Here is a 14,892-nt window from a genome sequence, read left to right on the forward strand (position 1 = left end):
AAATTTGAATCTCAAACTTTCCTCTTGAAGATTCTTCCCTTTCTAAATATTGAAACAAAGAATAATGTGGAAAAAAAAAAGAAAGGACTTCCTAGTTTAAAAAAGCCCACAGACAAAACAATCTCCAATTGAAAAGAGCTTTAGGATGTGTCCAATAACATTCCAGGAGAAGCCTCAAACCATTCTCATCTCTGCTATCTCAAAGGAATCCAGATTTCATTTGGAGCACAATAGCTCCAGAGCATGAACCTCACAGCAGTCACAGGCAAAATTCTCCTGAGAGGTGGTGGTTTGACTAGCCTCAGGTGAAGAGAGCTGAGCGCAGCACTGCCACAGCTCCAGTATGTGCTTTAACAAACCAGTTACTGAGTGAAAGAACTGCTGCAGTTATGACTCCAGGCTGCTACAGTTATATCTTATAATGCACAAAAAGTTACTAAAAAATCTCAATTCTTCCCCTTCAAGAGTGTATTTGCATGGAAGTATTTCCCCACAGCATAACTTACTGCCTTGCAGTCTAGAGGACTGGGTTGCACTGCAGAATTGCTGGGGTAAAAAGCCAGGCTTCTCTACCAGCACAGCAAACATGCAGGTGCCTGACTCGAGGCACTGAGAAATCTCAGTTATTTAAACACAAGGCTGTGTTTAAAGAAGGGCAATATACCACGTCACAATATCCGTGCCACCCTCTCCAGATCCGATTCCTGACATTTACACTGAGTCCCATCCTCTTCAGGAAAGAATTTAGAACGTACAAGGATTAATCACTTCTGCTGCTCTCAAATTCCTCTCTGTGATGCAATACACACAACAGCTTTGCTACTCTGGCAACTAAGAGCCCTCTAGCTCATAAATGCACTGGACAACTGACCAAAACTTGTTCCCAGCTCCCTTTTTTCAGTCTATTCCGCACAACCAGATCAAAAGTCATACACAACATGGCTCTATGTAGGGCCCCTAACATGACAGCAGCATTTTGCAACTCAGGCTGCAGCAATTCATGGCACTTGGCCTGCCTCTCAGCAAGGTGAAAACATATCACAACCTACCTCTGGTTATAATATGCCTTAACGTAACTCTCTTAACAGAAGAGAAAACAAACCAGCCCCAAAAAATTACCCAAAGCCTTGACATGACTTTCACTCCCTTGGGAAGCATGCCATACATCAAACTGCTGTCCTGCTCTGTAAAGAAGTATTTTCCATTGTTATGTTCTCTTTGTTCAAGAGTTATTACTATTTAAAATCTTGTTCAATTATTAAAATCCCAACTGCAAATATTGAGTAATCAGTGCAGACACTTACCTTGGTAAAGTAGTAATTGAAGAATGAAATATATAAGATTCGCCAAGCAGATCTATGCACAAAATTATTTCCAGCATAAGAAAACACCCAATAATTAATTGTATACAGATTTTAGGTTTAATCAACATTGTGGTTTTGTCTTTCAGAGCCTGAAGCAGTTTCAGATGAATAAGATTAGGACCTGAATGATGCATAATAAGGCTGGAGAAAATATTGCCAGAAACAGTCTGTAAGTATTTTTTATACCTAACCATGCCTTTCACCACCAGAAGACCTAATTTCAGTGTAAGGGTTAGAAAAGAAAGTAACATGCAGTAAGAAGGTGTCCCAAAGTTGAAAAAACTTACTTAATAAATGAACCAATGGTCTTTTTCCTCTCATCTATAGTCTGAGAGTATAAAAACCACCCAGAGTGGTTAAAGCAAGAAATTCACAAATTGAAAATATTTGAATTATGCTGGTTTAGAACCACAAAAATACTTTAAAATAAATCTTTAGAAAATTCAGAATATGGAGAGGTGATCTCTTTTATACCATCCAAACAAACACTCTGGAAGACCAGAGAGCCCATAACTGTTACTGCTTCATATTTTGGCATTCTGCATTTATGGTATATTAGAGATCAAACATGGACTCAGTGCACAGAATTAATAATTTGCATTTGTTTCTCATTCCTTTTATTCACATCACTGTTTGGAGAGCCACAAAATAAAACTAGTTTCAAAGTAACTTGTTAGCAAGACAATCAGAATTCTTCCTTTTCCACCTGCACACATGCCAGGTGGTATGGGGGTGTGTATGTCAGGAACTATTATCAAGTGCCCAAAATCCTGACTGTATCCAGTGTTCATTCATGCTTAGATACAAGTTTGGATTAGATGCCAGTTTAGATATATTTAAGCCCTTAATGAACCATAAGAACCCTGCCTCAGCTATTTTTTTTTCAGATCAATTGCTTTAGTAATGGATAATGTGTTGCAAGATTGCAACAACTGATATAAAAACAACTCACAGCCTTCCCAACTACTGATCCAGGCAGGAGGGACGGTACTGCTGTATTCCACATCTTGATAGAAATGTAACTCTTGTATTTACTCAATAACTCACCCACTATCCTCTCATTTCTCCTGAGAAATGGAAAGGGGGGACATAAATCACTGTCATAGGTAATACACTGAGAAGCCAGGTGAGATAAAAGCTTTTGCCCACACACTTATCCAGTTCTAAGCATTTGGGGTCATATCTGTAATTGTGCTATGAGAAAAACCCACACACTAACTGGGCTTTTCACTTGCTTCATATGGGTTTTGTTTGGGATTCTGCAAAAGAGGATGGAAAATTAACTCAGGTTTCAGTAAATCCTAACACAGCTTTTAAAGAGACAAAAACTTTTAACACCTGTATGACACAGCTATCTTATTGAAGAGAAGCTCTTACACCAAATAAGCCTACTTCCATGTGCAGCAGTACACAATCACTAAAAACCCTCAAGGTTTTGAGTTCATGCCACATGAGTTCTTGGTGCCCAAGCCTGAATTCACACAAGTTCTTGGTGCCTCACAGCCAAAGGAGTTTGCTGATTGTTGCCCCAGCAGTTCAGGTGAACAAGGATGCCGTGTGCCAACATGTCCAGCAGTCATCCCATAACACAACAGGGTGCTCAGAGGCAAACTCTGGTAAATCTTACTCCTGCAGCTTACAGCTGCCAAACCTGAATTCCCACACACTCCCCTGCTGCCTGTCTACAGAGAGGTGAAAAAATGAAAATTGTCACTCCAGATTGCAGCTTCCTCACATGAAGCCACCCTAATTGATAATTTAAAATTAACCTCCTTACTTTAGAATGAAGTACATACATTTCCCCATTATGCCTTGGAGAGTAGACTGACAACAAGAATGAAGTGGGAAGTTAACCACTCATGCAGGATTCACCAGTTAGCAACCACAGACAGAATTATCTATGGCAGTCAAAAAGAAAAATATTATTGTGATTAAGGGGGGATTTTAATAACCAAGTTGGATTTTCTTTTCATTTAAAATAAAAAAAAAAAAGGAAAAAAGAATAGGTATGTGCATGCAAAAAAGTAAGCTACATCTCTGGAGACCTGAGTGCAGATAAGCACTCCTATACAGGAGACACAAAGGAGACACCGGAAAGGCTTTGGTAAGCATACTTCCCAAAATGGTAAAATCATATCCCTTCTCTTGATGTCCTTAAATTAAGCAAGGCATATTCCTTCTACCCTTCCCAGATCATGGCAAACCAAATCAGGATTTGAATGACTAAGGAAAGCTATAGAAATTTATGGTCTCAACATCCAATCCTGCTCATCGTGGCAAGAACCTGAAGTGCAAGAAGTCCCTTGTTTGATCCAAGTGTTTTATGCAGTCAAATTCTAATTCAGTTGCACATGGCTTCTTTTTCCCATGGATTCAAAATACTTGAGTCTTGAATTTGCCACAGAGAAATCTGTCTGGGAAACATGACATCCAAGCCCCCATAAATTTTATCTACAACAGAGCCAAACCTGTGCAATCTCAGACTCAAACACTAGGCATAGCCCAGAAATGGGCCCTGGGAACTCAGGGGCAGTGTCATGCTGCAGTGATATATCCTGCTGTCTTATAAGATGATCTTAGAGATCAAGAAAATGCAACAAGATCTTAACAGAAGTCTTTTCCAGCTCCTTCATGGACTGCCCATTCCAAAACTAAAGAATTAAACTTTCAGAAGTGCTGGGACTGGCTTTAGATGAGCAATGTCTAAAGTACAATTTAAGAGGGAATGTGTTTGACCTTGGATAAACTTTTTGCATCTCAGACTTAGATTTAGTGCCTGCAAAACCATGTTACATGTCCACCTTGTTGCATCTGCAACACTTCATAGCGAGTAAGGGACTGTGTGAAGAATGACAAGTGTGACAGTAACTTACTGGCATCTGCTCTTGTTCAAGGATGAAAACTACAAAGTCATTGACAAAACTCAAGGTATAGAAGTTAGTCCTCAGTGTGTGTCTGCCTTTGGGTTTGTGGGTGGACTTGGGTTTGAGATTTTTTTTGCAAAAATGTGTAGTGTCTGAAAAGTCTGAATGGCTGTCTACATGTTTAGAACTGGCCTAAATACTGTTAGAATTAACCACCAAATCACTCTTATAATTTCTATATAACTTATGCTAGCTCAAGAAGAGGTGCCTGCCAGCTGAGCTGTAAAAATCCTACTATTAAATTCACCAGCTCCCTTTCCCATTGCACACCCCCTCTTCAAGGGCAAAGCAAGCTTCAATATCAGAACCTCATTCCTGGATTCCCGAGACAGATCCTCACAGATATATGGATCCAGCAATGGAGGCTGACAAATTTATTTATGCACTTGCTCTTCCATGGAGCTCTTGCCAGTCATCACAGCTGTGCACATCAGGACTTGGCAGGCTTTAGGCCTACAATACCTTCAGGTAGGAACAGCAGTCAGAATTTAAAGTGCAAAGTCTCTTACCAAGACCCTGTGCAAGGGAGAATTTTAAATTAAGTTTTGCTTATGCAAATCACATCTTTCATAGTCAGAATCTGACACTGAGCAAACACCGTAGGATGTAATAGCATTGAGTGAAGTACTTCATGGGGAGACTTGAATCAGGAGCCAGATAATGAAACAACTGCTGTCATAAGGCAGCTGATGATCTCTTTTGCAGTATTCCATGTATCTCGCAGCATGTAGAAAAATGTTTGAGGCAAGCTTATCCTTGTAGCAATAAATTAAAACATTTAGGGAATCTTGTTTTCCAAGCAATTTTAATAAACAGTGACACTTCTTTGATGGAAGTCAGTTTAACCTAAATCCCACCTGCTAGTTTGCAAATAGTGACAATTCAAAAGGTTAAGCTTAGTAATAGATTTGATGGCCTTGATTCAAAAATAATTTTACTCAAAACTAAGTTTCATGAAAACAACTATTCCTTGCTCCTGCCAAGTCCAGCTGTGAGAGACTGGAGGGGATTGCCAACTCAAAACATTTTGGGTACACCTATGGGGAAAAGGGGCAGGTCAGGTAAGGTCTTGCTCTGGTGAGGCAATGCCATGCTCCACATGCCCCAGAGCCTGTATCCCAGCCCTGCAGTGGCTGCCAATCCCTGGCACAGCAGAGGCAATGCTCCACACCCACCTCTGGAGCCCCAGTCCAGCCCCACAGTGGCCAGATGACCCAAAATCCCAGCTGGGGGAAGGGCTCAGGAAAGCCAAAGGGTTCTTAACCCGGGACACAAGGCAAGCACATGTCTTAACCCTACTTCCTCTTGGAATTTCTATCAGCTGAACACTGCTGGAATCAGGACTGGTCACTATATTTGTTCTTTTCTATATGTTTTCTGTCTTTCTTCTTCTAAATCCCTCTTCTCAGAATTCTGAGTGACTCAATTGGATACGATGGAGTTGAACTGAATGGGCTAAAGCTAATGCTTCCTGAAGTGTTTTATGTGGATTGAATGCTGCTCTAAACCTTTGTCAAGTCTCTGATTTTCTCAACTTTGCCAGTAAAGTTTTTTGTTGTTTTTCTTAAGTCGGTATTTCTCTTGTGTGTCTAACACAGAGTACATGAAGAGCTGTAAGCCCTTTTAAGAGTCTTGTCAAGTGAGTTTTTGAGGGCCTTACACCAACATAATTAATGTAATTTCCAACAAATGTAATAAGAACTGTTTCAATTACCCTACTTTTCCATTATTCTCCATAATATCTTCTCTTTTGGAAAGACTAGACTGTCTTTTATTAATAAAGTGTTAAACTGATAATGATGATGTGAAAAGTCAGGGGAAGAGGGGAGGAACTGTCTACACAGGAAAAATTGTATCATCCATTATTTACCCTATTTCACTCAAACTCCAAAGAAAAGGGAAAGACAGAATAAGTGACTTAATGTGAATTTCTGTATTAGACACGCAGATGAGTTTTAAGGATTAAGGTCAAAGGATAGATAAAGGGCATAAATCTGCTCAACATTCATTAAGATGCAGATGTTTTATTTAAGGACACTCCTGATTCAGACCAACATTAATAGAAAAAAAAAATCTGTTAAGACTAGCACTGTCAGATATCTACTAAAACAAGTTATTTCTGAACCTTTGCATATGACTTAAGCTAGTGACACAGAAATGCAATTAGATAATTAGATAGACTTCCTTTCTGATGAAGTGCTTAAATCCCATTTCAAGGTAATATGAAAGTATGGAAAAAACTGTGTACTATTACAAGTACAATGTCAATCCTTTGTACTCAAAATTGCTTTTTTCCAATAAAATCTCCTTACCTGCCATAGCCTATCAGCTAATTAAGAAATATCCACATATCCAGTTAAAGGTCTGTAAGTAACTGCACAAGAAACAACATGTACTGTTCTGAGATTGAATGTATTTGGAAAACAAAAGCAACACATGGAACTCAACCCCTTGTTCCAGCAGTGTCCTGGTTATGCCAGGAGGCCTTGGTGCCATTAGCCATTAGATGTTAGAAGGCTTTTTTTTTTAATCTTACACAAAATACTCTGCTTGCATTTCTGCTATTTGAAGTGTTGCACTTATCTCTACAAGCCATGAAGTACAGAGTATTTTATTTTATAAAATCTTTTCACATATTGACTTATGCGGGGTTTTAATATGTAATGATCAGCATGCATTCCTTTGGAGGTTTTTTGTTCTGTTTAGTTCATATAATCTTCTATGTCAGCTCTTTAGAATGCACCCCATTTGTTTTTATTGTCATTCCAGAAGAAGTCACCATCAAATTACTTACATAACTTTTTCTGTTGGACTTCTTGTTATGAAGAGGTCAATCTCATTTTATGGCCTAGACATGTTTATCAATATTTTATTTTTACTGTGGAATCAAATAAATACATATAATACAGAACAGAGAATTAAGAAAGCATGAAGACCTCTAAAGGCAGGAATTGGGACAAAACAGAGATATTTTCAGACCCTATTCTTGTTCAATTGAAACACTTAAAGCAACACGTATAAGTGGCATTTCAAAACATGCAATAGATTTAAATGTCTGTTCAAATTTCCATAGTAAGTCCTGCTTTGTGCAACTAAAGACTTGTCAAAGTTAATTTCCATCAATATGAAGTCTGGCACAACAGTCCGTAATTTATGTGCATCTCCTCTCTTCTAATTTTGAAAAACAGTTGATGCAAATTGTTCCAGACCTTTCCAATATTATGAGAAATTCATAACTTTATTGCTTTTCTAACCAAAGAAAAAAAGCCAAATAACAAAGAACTGATGTAACCAGTTGAATTCTTCTTACTTTTTATTTTCTAGGAGTAAAATGATTCTCTTAGAACTACATTAAAAAACTTCTTAATAAAGCCTACACAGACTATATTCCAAAACTACAGTATCAAATATATAGAATGAAAAGGACACCATTTAACACAATTTATAAATAAAAAGAATATAAATGTCCACTATGGCATCTCTCACTTGGATAAATCTGCTTTTAATTTCAGCCTAGACAGTTTCAATATTAAGTCCATGATGACTCCATGTTAATAGCAGCTTTGTAATGAACAGTTTCTCTTACAGTAAGCTGGTTTCAATTGGTCTTTAGGTAAGGTCTGTAGTAGGACTTCAGTGTCAGCTTTGTGAAAAAAACCTCACCCCACTTTGGGCACCCATAACACAGGAAAGCAGAGAGTCTGAGTCATCCTTTTACACACACCAGAAGAGCAGATCCATGAAGAAACAATTATTGAAAAAATTCCTCACAGCTCCTCCACAGTCATAGAACACTCTGAATTGGAAGGGTTCCAGAAGCTCCTCTAACTCTAAAGTGAATGTCCTAGACAAGGATCAAACCCACAATCTTGGTATTATTAGCATCATTCTCTAATCAACTGAGCTAATCCCAGGGTCAATCTGTCCTGTCCTGCCAAAGACTGAAGCAGACCTTAAACAGTATCCATCAGAACACCAGGCACTTCAACATTTAAGGATCAGCAGACTGGAAACACACTTTAAAAAGCTTTCAAACATATATATTTACTGTGCTTCAGTTTTCACAGTGAGGTGGACACTGGGCTCCTTTTGGGGCAAGCTAAATCAAAGCACCCCTTATACTCCTGTCAAGCAGATAGCCAGCCCATGGCATCAGATTAAAATTAAACCAAAAATAAGCAAAAAGGACAAAAGGTGCATTGATATGCTTCAAGCATGCACATGAAGTTCTCAGCTCCTCCCAGTTCACTCTGTACATCTATCCCTGTTGGTTCACATCACTTCACACAGTCAGAGCAGCCAGAGACAGTCCAGCCAAGCAGCCAAGAGGAGAAAACCCTGCCCTGTGTAGGAAACCTCATTCATTTTCTGGATGTGGCAGTCCCCATTTAAATCCAGCCAAAGCTTTACAAGATTGTCTGTATTTTAATATACACACAGGAAGAGATTATGTTAACCACAGCAACCAGGCCATGGCAGCACAGCCCTCAGAGCCATTCACTCACATTCTCACTGTGTTGCCAACACTGTTATTTCACAGCTGAATCTGAACACCTGACCCAGTTATCAGCAGAAAACATCTTAGAACAAATTCACAAAATGTACATAAAAGACAAATGACAGACAGCCACTCAGCTGTTCATCCAAGTGGTCCGAAGGGAATCTGAATACAGCGATGCTGAATAACTGCATCCTGTAACTTGTCACCTGCAGTGCACATACAGAAGAGGAGTTGTGTCTGTTTGCCATGTAACAATCTTTAAAACTGGTTTCATGAGAACAGTAAATTTTAATCCATCCCTTGTGTGCAAAGTAAAAAGGAAAACACATTTATTAAAAAAAAAAGAGAGAATATTAGCAGGCATGAACACAAACCAAGGAAAGAAGATTGATTTGTTTAGGATAAGAAGGCACTTCTCAGTTTGAGCTGAAGCCCTTCAAAGGGGTCATGGAACACAGGGTTAATCTTGTCAATAAAGTATACTCATGCTTCCTAGAAGCTTTTGTCACAAATCCTCATTAAAGGCTCCTAAAGAAACTGAGTTGTAATTAGATGAGAGAAGATCCCACCCTTCATTTCCTATCTTTTGATCACTTATTAATGAAAAAAGTAAATTGCCCTTTCAAAGCAGTTGCTAAGTTAGTCCTTGAAAAATATATGGTTCTTCAGTGTTCAGTGCACTCAACCGATCAAGATGGGGCAGAAAGAAGATGATGCACAAAGAGAAAGGACAAGAGGGTATAGAGTTTATAGTTTAAGAGTTGAGGATTACTGTGACAGGTTGGAGAGTACCTTAAGCAGATGAATAAAGATGAAGATGAATGCAAAGATGTACATTGAGAGGAAAAAATTATTTCTGCCTCACAAAAACAAATTAAGGAGAGAGTGACCACTAAAAAATACTGGATTTAACTCACTATTCAAAAGCAGACAAATAGAAGGTTTGAGATTATTAGGAGAGGAAGAGTAAACCAAAAAGAAGCAAGCTATTCCTCCTAAAGACCATACAGACATTTATAAACCCATACTGCCTACATTTCTATTAATCCCATTTCAGAAACATCGAAGAAGTAGAAAATATGCAAAATGTTGTGAGGATAATCAAAGATATGGGAAAATCTTCTTTGAAAAGGATTAAGTAGATTAGTTTACTATCTGAAAACTAGGGGAGAGAGAGAGTAGCAACCTACAAAATTGCACATAGCATAAAGAAGCTGAAGAGGAGATTTACCCAGGGCAAGGGGGAAGAACTAGGTACCCCCAGAAGCATCATTATGAGCCAGGTGTGCCCAGGTGGCCAAGAAGGCCAATGGCATTCTGTTGTGCATCAAAAATGGTCTTGCCAGCAGAACCAAGACAGTGATTGGCTCTCACATGAAGAAAGAAATTGAGTTGCTGGAGCCCATCCTGGGAGAGCAACAGAGCTGGTAAAGGGTGTAGAGGGTAAGTCCTATGAGGAGCAGCTGAGCTTAATGAGTGGTTTAACCTGGAGAAAAGAAGGCTCAGGGGAGACCTTATTGCTTTCTACAACTCCCTGAGAGGAGGTTGTTTTAAAGTGGGGGTCAGCCTCTTCTCCCTGGTAACAAAAAACAGGACAAGAGGAAATGGCCTCAAGCTGCATCAGGAGCAATTTCTTCATGGAAAAGGTGGTTAAGCACTGGAGTGGGCTTCTCAGAAGGTAAAGTCACCATCCCTGGAAGTGTTCAAGAAACAGCTGGATGTTGCAGTTAGTGCTATGGTTTAGTTGACAAGGTGATGTTTGATCAAAGGATGGACTCAATGATCTAGGAGATCTTTTACAACCCTAATGGTTCTAAAAGCTGGACTACAAACACTTCGACTTGGCCAGTTCTTGTGTAACAGAATTCCACAGCCTGTATAATAGTCCAAGAGGGTTGGTGGAAGAGTTATTTTTTCCTATTCAAGTCAAACTTTCCATAAAACATTCATTAAAACTAATGTTAGCATAAGACTTATTTGATTACTGCAAATGTTAACGTGTCAGGGAAAAAAAACAACCAGAACTGGTCATTGCCATATATTTCATTATTTGCACTTAGGGAACAGTTCTTTATTTTCTACACATTTTAGTCTTTGTGTTCAAAACTACTGTCAGTCCTCGTCTGCTACTCTCATGAGAGGCAGAAGGAGAAGTGTCAACTTCAGTATCTCTCACCCACAGTCCCCCTTTCCTGTGCATCAAGTCCACTCTCTAGGGAACTAGTCAACTTCTATAGAAACCACCAAGACAAATACTTGGATAGCTAGATATATATGCATCTGTTTCCTGTGTGATACAAAATTTCACTTCATTTGGATCCTATGCCAGCTAAAAAAGGGTAGATGAAAATAGCCTAACAAAACTCAGAAAGTGTTCTGCCCATCTCTATCAGCAACCTAAACACTGAAACTACTCAAACAGCTGTCTGAAGCAAGCCTGCAGTTTTACATAAATGCTGGACTATAGCATGCAAATAATTAAAAATAAATGTTACAACAGAAACAATCAAGATAAAAAAAAAAAAAAAGGAAACAAAAAAAAGACCAAAAAACTTCACATGACACCAAGCCAATAACCTGTCAGAGAATCAGCAACTGTTAGACAGGTTTTCTAGTAAAGGCCTAGCCATGGACTTCTTTGGAGTAGCTATAAATCAGTGTGCCATGTTCACAAACAGTTGGCTAGTTAGGAGTATGCACACCCATTAATTCGTATCTTACTGTAATAAAATTGCTGAGGTTTATTCTGGAATTCATGAGCACAGTAGTTTGTCTTTTTTCCCCATCCAGAACCAAAGATTAGTTGGTGCAATGTTCTTCTTTTAAAGTAGATTTAAAAGTAGATTTTAAAGTAGATTTAAAATTCTTTGTAAGTAATGCATCAATTTATTTAAAACATTGATCTCTTTCACAATTTTTTTTACACTAAGAGGAAGATACTGAAAAGATTAAAGATCAAGGACCATCCATTTAGTACAAAAGGATTCCCTCTTCAAAATCATTTTGACGAGGATTAAGAAAACATAAAAGCATTCCACACACTATTCTTGTTAAACTGAACTCCTCCTACAGCTCCCTAAGAAAGCAGAACAGAGAGGCATACCTTTCATCACTGAAAAAATAATATATGAAGACCAAGCTCCAGCTTGACCTTTATCTTCCTAAGTGATAACTCTCAAAAGTGACCAAAAGGTTAACTAAACTCTAAAAAGGTCACCTGTCTTTAATCTGGCTATATAGATCCTTTTCTGATGTTCAATAGTACACAGCTACTGTTCATTAAATATCACCCGTCCATTCTGTGTTTTCACCTTCTGTTTTCAGCAGCAGCTAGATTTTCATTCTGTCATATTTAATAGCTTGCAACTTTTCCCAGTCCAGCACATTTTCTGGGATAGGAAGTGTTTTATGGTTATGTAAATAAATTCCCAGCAGTTCTCCTTCTATAACAATTCTGTAATGTCAGATATATACATATTTGTTCTGAGCACATTAGTGCCTTCTTTGCTCCACTATGTGTCCTTCATACTTTTGAGAGATGGTCACCCTCTTTTGCTCCTCACAAGTTATGCACCTCAAACCATGTTCAGCAAAGTCTTATTTCAAAGCAATTATATAATCCAAAGTTATACCGGAAATTAAAGACTGAATTTCAAATTCAATATACAAAGTAATGTTATACAGGATCAGGTTCTTCAGATTACTAGAGAGTTCAGAATGACCTGTGAATAAGACTTTTTTTTTTTTTTTCCTTAAGAAATTGTATTGTTATATGTGCAAAAACATCCTAAATGTTCACATGATCTTATTGATTAGCACAGGTTATTCTTGTTGCTTTCTTCTCTTTCCTGTTTGCTATTTTGCAAGTACTCTAGTTACTAGGGTTACTAACTACTCTAGTTAGGGTCAAAACTGCAAGGAATTAAGCTTACTTTTTTCCTCCTTTCAAGAACAACAATAGGTCTAGTTCCTTCCACTCTTCATTAATTATAATCCAGTTGATAAAGTATCAGAAAAAGTAGTGTTATCTTCTAATTTGTCATCAGGAATGTAATGAAACCCATGAAAAGATGGAGTGCTGCACTGGACGGCTACAAGCTCTTCAGAAGAGACAGGAGTGAGAGACGAGGTGGAGGGCTGACTCTGTATATTAGGGAGGCTCTGGACACTCGAGGTCAGTGACAATAAGGTCGACTGCCCACAGGTAAGAATCAGGGCAAAGGCCAACAGGGTCACCATGCTGGGGGGTGTCTGGTACAGCCACAGAGTAGCAGGCAGGAGACTGACAGACACATGTAAAGGGATGCAAATTCTTTTACATAATTATTAGGGATTCTAGGATCTGAATCCCTAAGTGCCCAGTTTATCTGCTGAGACAGCAAAATCAACAAAGCTGATTGATCCCAATATAGAAAAGGGTGCATCTAAGCAAGCAGTAGGCATCCCACAACCTGGTCGGCTTCTGGGCAAGCCTGCAGAGGGTACCTGGTTAATCCATGCAGCTGCATTTCAAGTGAAATGTTGGTTTGCGAATCAGCGGGTGCATGAACCTGCCTCACCACTCTTGCCTCTCACTAGAGACACAGCTCTCATGTCAAAGATAATCCAGTATTATGAGTCAAACTGAAAGGAAGGATGGTTTGTCAAAAGCAAATGAGGATAGGAGAGATGAAAGGGATTCCAGACCTCAGATCTAAGTTTAATGTTGCTAAAAATCAGTAAGAAAATATCAGAATGGATAGGGATAGCTTGAGAGTTTATATCTTTCTTCTGCCTACAAAAAAAATCAGTCTAACAGTAAAATTACCAGGGTTTCACTTCAGTCATCGAAATCCAACCCTTCCCCATTTATCCTGCAGCATCTGTTAGAAATGGGAAGATATTCAAGGGATGAACAGCACACCATGTGCTACAGGTCAGCATCTTAAGCCTCAGGTGCATTTGAGGTTATTCACCACCAGAAAATTTCTTCGTAATGTATTTTAAAATTAAGTATCTGCAAACCCTGGGACTGAGCCCATTGGAGACATGACCCTGCAAGAGAGACATACCAGCCCACCTGTTCATACTTTGCTGTAAGAGGGCAAGGAATGAAGAGCTTCAATTTTGACACCTACCTTCTATCTACACGGTCAGTTCTCAAGCACTGATTTTTCAAAGAAATAAATCAGTGGTGAGTGAGATACAACATACCAGCCCACACAGCCACCAGTGTGGCATCCCCAAAATATAAATATAAAGTAGTCTCAGCAATTAAAAGGGTGGAAAAGGGCTGCAATCATTAAATCACTTTTTTGAACCTTCCAATGGCAGGCTTGTTTACCTACATCTGAGCTCACAAATGTAGTGAAGGAAGACAGATATTAAGCAAGAAGTGGGCACTAGGGAAAATAATTTCCTCCCCAGCAAGATTAAAGGCATTTTCACCAAAAAAATACTTATAAGAAGTAGCTTTATTGTATGCAACAACAATAAGCAGGTGCTTTATAGACAGCAGTAGGAAATGCAATTTCTTTCAAATTAAGTGAGGTTATTTCCATCAGAAAAGTTCAGAGACCTTACCCTCTATGAATAAAAAAAAGAAATCTGTAAGCAATTTAAAAGTCATCTTTTTTCTTAAATAAAGAAAAACAAGATTTTTATGCATCAAAAGACACAAAGCCACCTACATAACAAAAAGTAAATGGTTATGTATCTGTAACTTAAATTTCCAAGAAAGCATCTTTGCTATTGAAAGAGATAATCTCCCATTCCTCGAATCAAATTTCTTTTCCACGTTAAAAGAAAAAGACCAGGTTGAAACAAAATCCATGATCATACCAAGGTTTGAGCCCAACAAAACTTGGAAGGGTAGCTGCCTAATCTTTTTATGTCTCTTCCAAGAGAACAGGCCCACAGACTCAAACAGCATTGTCTCAGAATGCAACCAGATATCCTTTTGCAAGGCAATACATAAGCAGAAAAAAAAAAAAAAAATAAACAGGGAGTTATCAGAATAAGAAACATCTTTCCCTCTACTCACACCCCTTCCTGACTCACACCCAGAGTCCTGACTACTAGCCCAACAGCTTTCAGCACATTCTCAAGTTGAGCAGCCATCAGA

At 38.6% G+C, this 14,892-nt stretch overlaps 1 long non-coding RNA gene across 1 annotated transcript; it reads left to right on the forward strand.

Annotated features, from left to right (window-relative positions):
• The first annotated feature begins 882 nt into the window (after window positions 1-882).
• Window positions 883-1,663, forward strand: LOC128787510 (uncharacterized). Its single transcript, XR_008430724.1, has 2 exons — window positions 883-1,027; window positions 1,451-1,663. It is a non-coding gene; the product is annotated as an uncharacterized LOC128787510 (long non-coding RNA).
• Window positions 1,664-14,892: the final 13,229 nt, after the last annotated feature.

This window comes from Vidua chalybeata, chromosome 4 (genome assembly GCF_026979565.1).
Source record: "Vidua chalybeata isolate OUT-0048 chromosome 4, bVidCha1 merged haplotype, whole genome shotgun sequence".
NCBI classification, from domain to species: Eukaryota; Metazoa; Chordata; class Aves; order Passeriformes; family Viduidae; genus Vidua; species Vidua chalybeata.